Source organism: Jaculus jaculus, chromosome 16 (assembly GCF_020740685.1).
Source record: "Jaculus jaculus isolate mJacJac1 chromosome 16, mJacJac1.mat.Y.cur, whole genome shotgun sequence".
Lineage (NCBI taxonomy): Eukaryota > Metazoa > Chordata > Mammalia > Rodentia > Dipodidae > Jaculus > Jaculus jaculus.
Window position 1 is genome coordinate 7339137 of NC_059117.1, and position 12122 is coordinate 7351258.

Consider the following 12122-nt stretch of genomic DNA (forward strand, 5'->3'; position numbering starts at 1 on the left):
CCACTGAGGCTTAGGTTTTTTAGTCAGATTCCAGGAGAAAGGCTTCCATGGTACCGTTTGATTTTGGATTTGGTTTTGTGTGTAGCACCCCCTGTTCTCGTCTGCTTCCCGCAGATAGTTCCAGCCCTCCTACCTGCCCCTCAGTTTCTTCTCAAGGATGCCTGCAACTCAAACTCTTCCAGTTTAGGGATCGCAGATGAGGGAAAACATGAAGTGTTTATCTTTCTGTGCATGTGTGAGTTCACACAGTATAAAACTGTTCCAAATTTATCCATTTTCCTATAAATTTCATTATGTCGTATTTCTTTACTGCTGAGTAGAATTAAATTATGTATATGTACTACATCTTTATTACTCAGTTGTCAAATGATGGACACCTGGGTGGATTCTAGTTCTGAGCTATGGTGACTTGAGCAGCTGTAAACATGGTTGAGCAAATATCTCTGCAGTAAAGAGTGGATTCTTTAGGGTGGATTTCCAGTCGAGGAGTGGCTTGGTCAGTTGGTAGTGCATGTTTCATCTTTGTCAGCAGTCTCCAGATTGATTTCCATAGTAATTGTATAAGTTTGCACTCCCACCAGCAGTGAATGAGGATTCCTTTTCTTTCTCACCTTCTCACCAGCATTTATTGTCCTTTGAGTTTTTATTGTTTGCCATCCTTTCTGGAGAAAGGAGGAATCTCATAATTGTTTAAATTTGCATTTCCTGACAGTTAAGGATGTTGAACATTTCCTAAGGTGTAACTTGTATATCTTCCTTTGACAATTCCCTATTCAGTTCTCTGTACAATTTTTTTTTTTGCATGGATTGTTTGATTTTTATTGTCAATTTTTAAAATAATTCATAGATTCTAGGTATTAGGCCTCAATTAGTGGTATAGCTGGTGAAGATTTTCTGCCTTTCTGTGGGTAGTCTTTTGGCTGTTTATGGTATGTTTGTTTGTGAAAGCTTTTTAGCTTCATAGGACCATACATATTTAGTGATTGTTTAATTTCCTGGGCTACTGGAGTATTGTTCAGGAAGTCCTTCCTCACTCCTTTATCTTGGAGAGTTCCCCTTATGTTTTTCTTCCAGTCACTTGAGAGTTTCATATCTCATGTGGAGGTCTTTAATACATTTAAAGTTGGTATTTATGCATGAAGAGAGGAGTAGGCCTAGATTCATTTTTCCACCTGTGGTTATCCAGTTTTCCTACCACAATGGTTGAAGATGCCATCTTCTCTCCAGTGTACACTTTTGGTTCATCTGTCAGAGATCAAGCAGCTGTGTTTCTATTGTTTCCACCCTCAAGCATATATGGAAAGCAGAAGTCAGATTGGTATTGTCTTGGCACAATGACAATCATTCGATTACCAGCAAAATGAAAACTCATGCTGTAAAAATTTCACGTTTGGGCAATCCTGTGCTGATATTATTGAATTTCTCTAGGGCAGATTTATTTAGGTATATTTAAGAGACTCAACCTGCATGAGAGCTTCTCATCATCTTAAGCTTTCTTGGCCAGAAAGTTTGAAGAAACTGCAGAATTCGATAAGGCTTCATTATAAATGAAAATGGTCAAGGTTGAATTTTATATTGTAGATTTAAAATCAATTTCATAGTGAAGGAGGATAGAAGAAAGGTAGCTCTTTTTAAGGCAGTTTTAGTTAGAGATTGAGACCCAGAGAATGAGAAGATGCCACTCCACATTCCACCTCACACTGGCACAAAAACAGAACTCTAGCAAAGATAGACAGAAATGAAAATTGGGGGTAGGAAGCAGAAAACTTCTTCAGCTGCAATTGTTTGAGAGATTACCACAACTTTGATTGAACCAACTCTTCTACACTGTGACAGCAAGTGAAATGTTAAGTGTTTGAAAGTTGGGAGCCTAAAGGAGGAAGGATGCAAGCATTTTCCTGCTCTTCAAAGTGAGCTTTATTCCCTGATAAATTAACAAATTTGGTAGCCCAGCTGGTACCATGGTCATATAACTATTCAAGAAAGAGTAGGTCATTGGATTTGTGATGTAGTTTTGTTTTTGTTGTGAGCCACAGGCTGCAGCACATGCCACAGGAGATGCCAGTACCATGGGAAGACTGCAGAGAAAAGCTACTGGTGCAGGACAGATTGTTTCCCCAGCTGTATGCAGCCAGCTGAAAGGCCAAACTGGAACTCCAGAGATTTAGTCACTGGTTAGAGATGTTGAACTTTATACAACCTGATATTTGCCTTGTTTTTTTCAGATCTTGTATTGATCAGTTCAATCTTTCCTTGCTATGCCCATTGCCATCTCTTGCCATGTCACTGTCTACTCTGGGCCAGTATATGTTTTTAGTTTTATGAGATACCAGTTAAGTTAAGAGACATTGGACTATGAGGATGTTTGAACAGTATTGGAGTGCATTTCACATCATGTATAATCATTAGTCTATGGGGTCCTGGGTTGGGATGTGGTGGTCTTAACTTGTTTCCCAAATACTCATGTGGTCTGAATGCTAGGCCACCTCTGTTCAATTATGGAGAATTATTTTGTATTTTCAGAATTTTTGATGTAATGTTTGTATTTTGTGCATTGGCAGATGAGTCACTTATAATTTTTCTCCCCTACGTCACAATGTTATCTGCAGCCCTGCTTCAGATACATAGAATATATGTGACTCAAAACTCTGAACTGTAAGGAAGACATTGTTCCTGTGGTTGAGCTACAGATTATGATGAGCCTCTATCCACAGCAGTGGTATACATGGAGGCCTCTCTCTCTGGAGCTCTAAGTAGTTATTTTACAAAAATAAAGGGGGCTTAATGGAAATTGTCTACATAGACCACAATTCCTGAGGGTTTATGTGCATTTTGAAAACATGTCTCTGCCAAAATTATTGTCAGGCACTCTTTACTACATGTCTCCTTTGTATTTCTGAGATGTTAAAATGAAAATCTTTATGGATAAGCAAAAGCTAAGATATGCTATAAAATGGGAGAGAAAGTCTACTAGGTATTAAGCTTTCATTTTGAAAAGGAGTATTTTAGAAGTTATGCTAAAAATCCTCTGCAAAAGTAACAGACAAGGTTGTCTTTTATCCACAACAAAAAATCAGTGAAGAAAATCATTTTTGATATGCTTTTTAGATTTTTATGTGAATTTGATTGTCCTCTTAGTGCCTAGGAGAAATATAGCATACTCAAGCTTTGAAGAGGCGATGCAGATAACACACTGTGACTAGGGCAGAAAACTCCATCAGACAGCAGTCTCAGAAACCACGGAAGAACAGACCACAGCAGTCTCAGAAACCATGGAAGTACAGACCACAGCAGTCTCAGAAACCACGGAAGTACAGACCCCAGCAGTCTCAGAAACCACGGAAGTACAGATCACAGCAGTCTCAGAAACCACGGAAGTACAGACCCCAGCAGTGTCAGAAACCACGGAAGTACAGACCACAGCAGTGTCAGAAACCACGGAAGTACAGACCCCAGAAGTCTCAGAAACCACGGAAGTACAGACCACAAAATATTTTGCATTCCAGGCAAAGTGATTTTTCTGAGTTTCATGGATTATCACCAATTAAATGACTCATTTTTGGCACATAAAGGATTGTGCAATTAACCAAATAAATAGGACAATATCTCTGTGGAAGAAGCATATTTAAAATGACATTTTGACAGGTGTTGATGCATGTTTTCATTTCTATATAAAATCAATATATGTAGACAATTTTTGTTACTTTTATATGTCATTTATTAATTAAAATCCAGTTCTAATGTCAAAAGCTTATTTGTTCCTTCCATATAACGTTGATAATGGAAAAACCTCCATCTTTACTAGTAAGTGTATGAAATGGGATAAAGACAATGGGGAGGGCTGGAGAGATGGCTTAGTGGTTAAGCACTTGCCTGTGAAACCTAAGGATTCCAGTTTGAGGCTCTATTCCCCAGGATCCACATTAATCAAATGCACAAGGGGGCATACCGTCTGGAGTTCGTTTTCTGTGGCTGGAAGCCCTGGCGCACCCATTCTCTCTCTCTCTCTCTCTCTTTCTCTGTCTCTCACTCTTAAATAAATAAACAAAAATAAACAAAAAAAAACCCCAGTTTTCTAAGATAATGTGGAACCACGTATTGTTAGCTGAGAGAAGACATATAGTAAACTCATGGTCACAGATGGAGTTCCAGGCCTATTATGTGAAGATTTGTTTTTGTCACACGTGTTTTTCTCACTGGCATTTTTGTCTCTCTTATCAGAGGTCAGACCAATGGTACCACATGATTTCACACACTTGAACCTCCAAAACCACCAGCCAAAATAAACATTTTCCTTGCAAGCATTATACCAGGGGAACAAAGCAAGACTGAGCATTGTAGTCAGCTTTACATTGCTGGGATGAACTTCCAAACCAGGCATAGTTTATGGGAGTAAGGGATTTATTGAAGCTTACTGTGTGGGAAAGCATTCTACTCTGGTTTGCAAACCCCTGAGGTACATGAGTAACTTACTTGGGATCAAACATAGTGGAGGAGAAACAGGAGAAAGCATTTTTACAGGCAGATGGCCAGGAACAAAGGCTCAAGGAGAAGAAGAAGGTGCCACCTGGCCTGCCCGAGAAACCTGCCTGATCCCGTCTAATCCAGTTCCACAACTCTTCAGCAACAGCGCTTCCTGCTGCTTCTTTAAATTTTCCCATGCCTGACACAACTGGGCGGGCTGACCCCTCCTGTGTCAATCTATGAAAACACCAACCAACCAATCAGGTTCCTCCTTCACACATCTGAGTCTGATGGCAGGGCTCATCTGAATTGGATGCCTGGCCCATGTGTGTCTAGCGTGCTCTCTCTCTCTTTCTTGCTCACTCTCCCCCCACCCCCTTCTCTCTTTCTCTCTCTCTATATCATTTTGCTCCTGGTACCTGAAACTCCTGGTCCTGGCTTTGGTAGACCACTCCTCAGACACTTCCCAGACAGACTGGGAAGGGCAGGTGTAGGGTCTTCTTGCTCAGGCACTTTCCTGTCTTGTTTTGGGGTACTTTCTCATTTTGATATGTGTCTGATCCCTCTTTAAGCTCTGAATCAGTCAGTACTGTTTTTTTTTTTTTTAATTCATTTATTTGTGAGAGAGAAAAAGGGAGAGATTTTGAGAAAATGAGTGTACCAGGGCCTTCAGCCACTGCAAAAGAACTCCAGATGCATGGCTTTGCTGGGTCCTAGTGAATCAAACTTGGCCCTTTTGGCTTTGCAGGCAAGCATCTTAACCACTAAGCCATCCTTCCAGCCCCTGTAACTATCTCTCAATCCTCTCTGGTCTTGTGTGAAGGGGCTTCTTTGGCTTTCCTGCTTTGCACTCTCTCTCCTTCTCTCTCTCTCCCTTCTCAGTGAGTGTGTGTGTGTATCTGCCTATCATCTGTCTGTCTGGCTGGCTCTCTCTCTCTCTCTTCTGTCTATCTCCCATCTATCTATCTATCATCATCATCTGTAAGAGGACTTTCCTGAGATGTGTTGTCTGTGAAGGAGATACTTTTCATCCCCCTTTTCCTTTTCCAGACAGGCAAGGAGGGGAATTCAGTCCCAGCTTGTGTATTTCAGCAAGCCTCTTCACTGGATCCTATAGCACTTTTCCCCTAGTTCTTTGCTAAATCAGATAAGATCCCAAAAGTTGAGGGTCATAATCTGATATCTTCTCCATCATCCCTTCCTAGATCTCCAAGTCCTGCACCAATAAGAGGGGCCAGCTCTCCTCCCTCACCTGTGTCTGATTAAATAGCACTCTGACTTTTGCCAGGTTATGTGGGGTAGGCAAACATTCCAGTGTGTTTTAGGTTCTCCTTCCATCGTGGCCTCTCTGATACGATATGCAGAGTGGTGTGTGTATTAGTACCTGACATTTATTTCTCTGACATTGACCATTTCCCATTGCCACCTTATATCCTCAGATGTGTATTCTAAGACTTTCCCATGAAATTCTTTTCAAATTGCTAGCTGTGGCATTATTCCGCAGAATCTGTACCCGTTGTACCTTACTTGTTTAGTCTTTAAGGGTGGGCACCTTGAATTCCTCTAAGCCCACTAAGACATGGAAGTTAGGGTGAATGTCATCCCCAGAGTGTGCTCATGCATCCACAAGCAGTCAGCCATTAGAAGTCAGGTTCATGTGTGCAGGGGGTTAATTTTATCCTCAGTATCTTTTCTCAGTTTTAGATTTTTGTGTATCTGGAAGCCTGGCCAGCTTAGCAATTTTTATTTATGCATTTACCTTTTATAATGTCCCAGTAATATTTTTGCTTTTATGCTTCAACAAAACAGCATATAATTTTCATGATCTGCTATAAGTTAACAATTCTCTTGTTTCTTTTCTCTTTTGAAAACATAACAATCCTGCACTCTGTCCATGTACCTACCCCTCTGTTCACTATATGTCTTATTATCTACTCATCATCCAGAGCCTATGTAAAGATCTGCTGATCTTTTCTGAAGATCTGATTTATTTATTATCACTTCAAACTTTTCCCATGGTGCAATGCTGTCATACACCTATTTACTCCAGACTGGGCTCAGGCAACAGAACAAAGGATAATGTATGAAAACCCAACTTTGATGAACCAGTGATTTTATTGGGGTGAGTTGCAGGGCATGAGCAAGGAGTTACGTGCAAGAGTATGGGAGCTTCAAAAGCAGCTACATCACGGTGAAGGCAGCCCCTGGATGGTGACCTCATGGAGACTTACCATTGGATCCCTCTTCTACTTAACATACTTCCTATATGTCCTAGCTACTCCAGGAGCGCCTAAAGCTACTGGCTAAGCAGGCAGAAATCAGCCAGAGTTGCAGGTGAGGCCCTGTGACTCATTGACTAGGGTGTGTCAGTATCTCCATTATGTGGCTATGGACCTAGCATCACAGTATTGTTCTGCTCCAAAGTTGCCATGGCTACCTACCATTATCAAAGCATTTTTTAGTTCAAGATGGCATCATGTTATGCCCAAGGAAAAATGCCATCCATCACTTATTGAAGAATAAATAACTTTGATCTATCTTCTCAGTTTCTCTTCTACGTTATTTTTTGTTTCTTTCTAGTTTACTGCGCTTATTATTTTCTTCATGCGTACCTCCACATTTTACTTTTTCAGAATTGACTTGTCTAATACAAGATTGCAGAACTGTCACATAAGCTATACAATCAAATTTCTAATTCTAGTAAAGTTTCTACTAGGATCATTATTTACTTGCATAAATAAAGATAACAATAGGCAAAATTACTATTTTTTACTATTTTATTAATAACTAATATTCAGATATGTTTACCTTTGTGAAACATCTGTGTTTTTAAAAACCTATGTTTATTTATTTATTTATTAAATTTTTACTTTATTTATTTGAGAGCGACAGACACAGAGAGAAAGACAGATAGAGGGAGAGAGAGAGAATGGGTGTGCCAGGGCTTCCAGCCTCTGCAAAGGAACTCCAGACGCGTGCGCCCCCTTGTGCATCTGGCTAACATGGGACCTGGGGAACCGAGCCTCGAACCAGGGTCCTTAGGCTTCACAGGCAAGTGCTTAACCGCTAAGCCATCTCTCCAGCCCCAAACCTATGTTTATAATGTCCATTTTCATCTTTCATTGCTCTATCTGCCAGATTGTTTTGTAGCAAAATCTGTGTTATGAATTTATTTGCTGTAAGTATCGCCTATGGGTATTTAAAAGCTAAATATGTACATTACATTGGTACCACTCCTAAAAAAATGTAAAAATTATTCCTAAACATATCGAAAAGTTTAGTTAACACAATTTCTACATGGAGATTGAGGTTTTCCTTTCCTTTTTTTTTTTTAAATGATTTTTACTTATTTATTTATTTGAAGAGTAATAGGGAGAGAGAGAGAATGGGTATGCCAGGGCCTCCAGTAACTGCAAACGAACTCCAGACATGTGCATTCCCCTTGTTTCAGTAGAAAAACTGGCAATGGATACAAAATATCAAGTCATATAAAATGAAATTTAATTTGTACTTTAGGGAGATAGTTCATCAAGTTAAGCATGATTCCCGAGTAAGATGAGATGCATTTGATCCCCAGCACCAACATTAAATGAAAGACGTGGCCACAAATGCCTGTAATTCCAGTGTTGAAGGGGCCATAGGCAGGCTGGTCAGGCAGCCTCACCAGAAAATGGCAGTTCTAGCTTGAGTGAGAGACTCTGTTTCAAGGAAATAAAGTGAAAGAGCACCAAGAGAGTACCCAGGCTATTCTCTGGCTTATACACATACATACATACACACACACATGGCAAAAAATATTTAAAACAATTAATATTTATTAAAGATATAGAATACTCTCAATCCTTTCAATAATGACGTTCATTATAAAACAAGGTGAGGCACACTGTTGACCATATCAATAATGAATAAAGCAAGTTAATGGCATCTTGCATAAAAGATCTAATTAAATAGGAACTGTTATAACTATTTTAGAAGTGTTTACTGTAAAGCATCTTCAGATATTAATTCATTAGTTGCAATTATAGAAAGGTTTCCAAAGATACACTTATGCATGTGAAAAGAGATGAGGATAATATCTGTTGCAACATTTGCAATATGAAATTATAATGTAGAAAATGAATGATCCACTCTAACAAACCTGCAAATTTTAGCAGATGACTGAGATTGTAGTATGTCTCTTTAATGGGAGAATATGTAGCCTTTGGAAAGGGTTTTGTAATTCCATGTCTACGGTAACAGAAAAATACCAGGCTACAAGCATAGTGCTGGTATGTTACTAGTAGTTATTTGGTTTTCATATTAGTATTTGTATTAACATCTCTCCAGAGACACATAGCAATGTCTCAACTGTTCTTACGAAAGGGTCATTTCAGGGTTGAGTAGGGAGGGACATTTGGACTTTTTAATTATATTATGTAAAGTAAAACTTTTCACGTCATAACTTGTAATTTTCTTTTTTATTATTTTATTTTTATTTATTTATTTGAGAGAGAAGAAAGAGAGTATATCAGGGCCTTTAGCAGCTGCAAGGGAACTCTTGACACAGGCCCCACCTTGAGCTTCTGGCTCATGTGGGTTCTGGGGATTCAAACCTGGGTCCTTTGGCTTTGTAGGTAAGTACCTTAACCACTAAACAATTTCTCCAGCTCTGTAGATTTTAATAAAACAGATATAGCTGTGACTCAGCTCCTCATCAATACCATGCAGACTTGTATTTCACCCTGAAATTTTCCTACGGTTTTCTTATTGTCATACAAGTGGAATCATAGCCTTTGCTTTGTTTAGCCTTTTTCATTTAAGGTTCATCCATACTGAAATGTGAGTTCATACTGTATTTCGTTTTGGTTTCTGGGTAATTTCAAGTTAAGTTTATGTAAAGGTTTGTAAATTCATTCCTGTGTTGAAAGACATGCTATTTTTAATAATTGTAAAACAAGCAGTTACAAAAATTCACAAACAATTTCAGAGGAAAACAGGATTGCTTTTTTCACTTACTTGGATAAGTACTTATGAATGAAATTGCTGGGATATATTGCAGATGGGTTTTATATTTTATAAGGGATTTTATCTTCAATAGTGCATTACTTTTCCTTCTTTACTACAAATAACTGCGAATTCCTATTGAACCCATAAATGTTTCACACTACTATGAAAATTATAATAACCTAAGAGATGATGCCATTCATTAGCATAATATATTTTTCAAATAATAATGGCACATTGCATCTATTAAATTCTTTTTTTAAGCATGTTTCTGTTTATATACAGGATAGCATACATGTAAGAATAGGAAAAAATGCATGAAACTTTAACGGAAAACAAGATATTATGAAATATGATTTTAGGTAAATATATAAACATTTTCACTTGTTTGCTACATAAAGACCATAAAACTCAAAATGTTAGATAATTGTTAGCCTTTGTGGCTACATTTTCTAATGAATAAATTGTTGGTGAACTCAAAACTGTTTAGAAAGCGATGTCTTACCTTGCTTATTATTTGTAGACATATGGTTAATACATATTTAAGCATCTAAACAATACTGTTTATGTTCAACATTGCCATATTAAATTAAAGAATCAGAACACTACATCAATTTTAAAGAAGTTTTATCTGAAACCATCCTTAACCTTTAAAACTCAAAAATAAAATTTCCTAAGAGAAACACTAAGCTATTTTTGCTAGCTTTGTGTACAAATTTTGTCCTATAGGTAGTATTATTTAAGTTTTTTCCTTGACATGAAACTGCTGAAATAAAAATCAAGATAAAACTCATAGGTTAAAAATAAAGGTAAAACTCATAGGTTGTGCTGTACATTCATATTTCTATTAACATATGTTTCAGTAAGTAACATACTAGGCCAAAAGTCAAGTAATTATTTTATATTGAAGGACAACCTCAATATTCACTTTTACATGGCATCTTATAAGGTTTAAGGTTAGCCTACAGACAGAGTAAGTAAATAAAAATCCATGCTTCCCCTCTTAGAAATACTTATTTCCTCTTATATGGTTTTACTTTTCTACTAAAAGAGGATATGGAATTGTATTGAAAGTAAGGCTCAATGTATTAATATTGTATAAAGATTCCTGAGTACAATGACGGTTTGTAACTTTACCACCATAGCACAAATTGTCATTAAATTTTCACAAAAAAATAATGCTTTAAATAATAATTTTAAAATACATCAATCTCCACCAAATTATAAAGAACATGTAGTGGTCAAAAGTATTTTACAGTCTTTTAAATAAAGCTCTGGCAATCACATTCAGTCTTCATTGTCTGAGCAAATCAGTTTTAGTTTCTTCATAGTTCTCCGTCTGTCTTTTAACATGACACTTATTTGGTTGTTGAACTTATAACGTGATAGTATTTTAGCCCAGCTTCCTTCTCCATACTTCCTCACACCATATATCATATTCTTGTCCTCTTCCCAAAGCCATGCCTGTTTTTTCCTAAGTTTCTGTTTTCCATCAGTTACTGGACTATTTGAAATATATCTCTTGGTTTGATTGGTTATTCTTCTTCTCTTCTGTTTTTCATTTTGAAGCGTTGCCCCTCTTTTCTCTGTCTCATTAAAATCTTGTTGCCTGCTTCCATGCTTCAGCTTAAATAAGAGATTCTTGTGAGACCTTTTTTCTTTATCCAAATTAACTTCAGTTTCTGGGTCATTATTTCCACCATTGGGCTTAACTTCAGCATGCGTTCTTGTTTTTCCATTTTCCACTACTTTTGTTGCTGCCTTCATTAGAAAAGTTGATTATTTTTCATCTAGTGTATAATACACATAAGTCTTAATTTTCTTCATCATGCAGTCATAGCTGATGTGTTGAAAAAAGGGGTGGAATGTATCTTTCTGAGAGATTATTGTCAACAATTTCCGTTCTAAAGTCATGTGAGAATTTGGGTCACCAAATATTCTTTCAAATACTTCCTCTGCTTCCTTAAAACTGCCACTTTCCATACAAACTGCTACAGCCTGCATTTTAATTAAGTTCTGTATTTCTTTATGAAGTTTGTCATGTTCCTTTTCAATTGAGGCCCAAATTGTCAGGGCTGATTCCAAGGAGGTAATACTCTCATCAGTTTCAAACTGTGCATCAAGGGATTTTCCTGCTGCAATTCTTGTCAAGAACTGACATATGTATATAGTCCTCAACTGAGACTGGATAGTCCACGAAAAATAGCCTCTGCGCCGCCGCGGGTCCGCTCCAGGTCCTCAGAGCGGCCGTGGGGAAGGCCTGGCAGAGAGAGGCAGAGGAAGTCCAGCATCCAGCCCGCGGCCTCGGCCTCCGCTTCGCCACCAGGTCCATGTCCTCCTCCTCGTCTTCTGCAGGGTTCCCTGGCGGCAGGCGGTTTCTCATCGTGTCCTCTCTGACTTTCCCCGGCGAATCCGCACCCTTCCCGTCCGCACACCCTCGTGGACCACCAGGCGCTGAGGAGACAGCCTCCCTATTAAATTCTTATAAGCATTGAATAATCAATTTATGTTTCTCTTGTTTCCTTTTTTAATTTTCTAAAGATTTTATTTTTATTTATTTATTAGAGTCAGAGAGAAAGGGAGAGAAAGAGAGTGAAATGGGCACACCAAGGCGTCCAGCCACTGCAAACAAACTTCAGAAGCGTGCGCCACCCTATGCATCTGGTGCACATGTG

General features: G+C 38.3%; 1 pseudogene; it reads right to left on the reverse strand.

The window, feature by feature from the left end:
* Window positions 1-10726: 10726 nt before the first annotated feature.
* LOC101612332 lies at window positions 10727-11830 on the reverse strand (annotated as a pseudogene).
* Window positions 11831-12122: the final 292 nt, after the last annotated feature.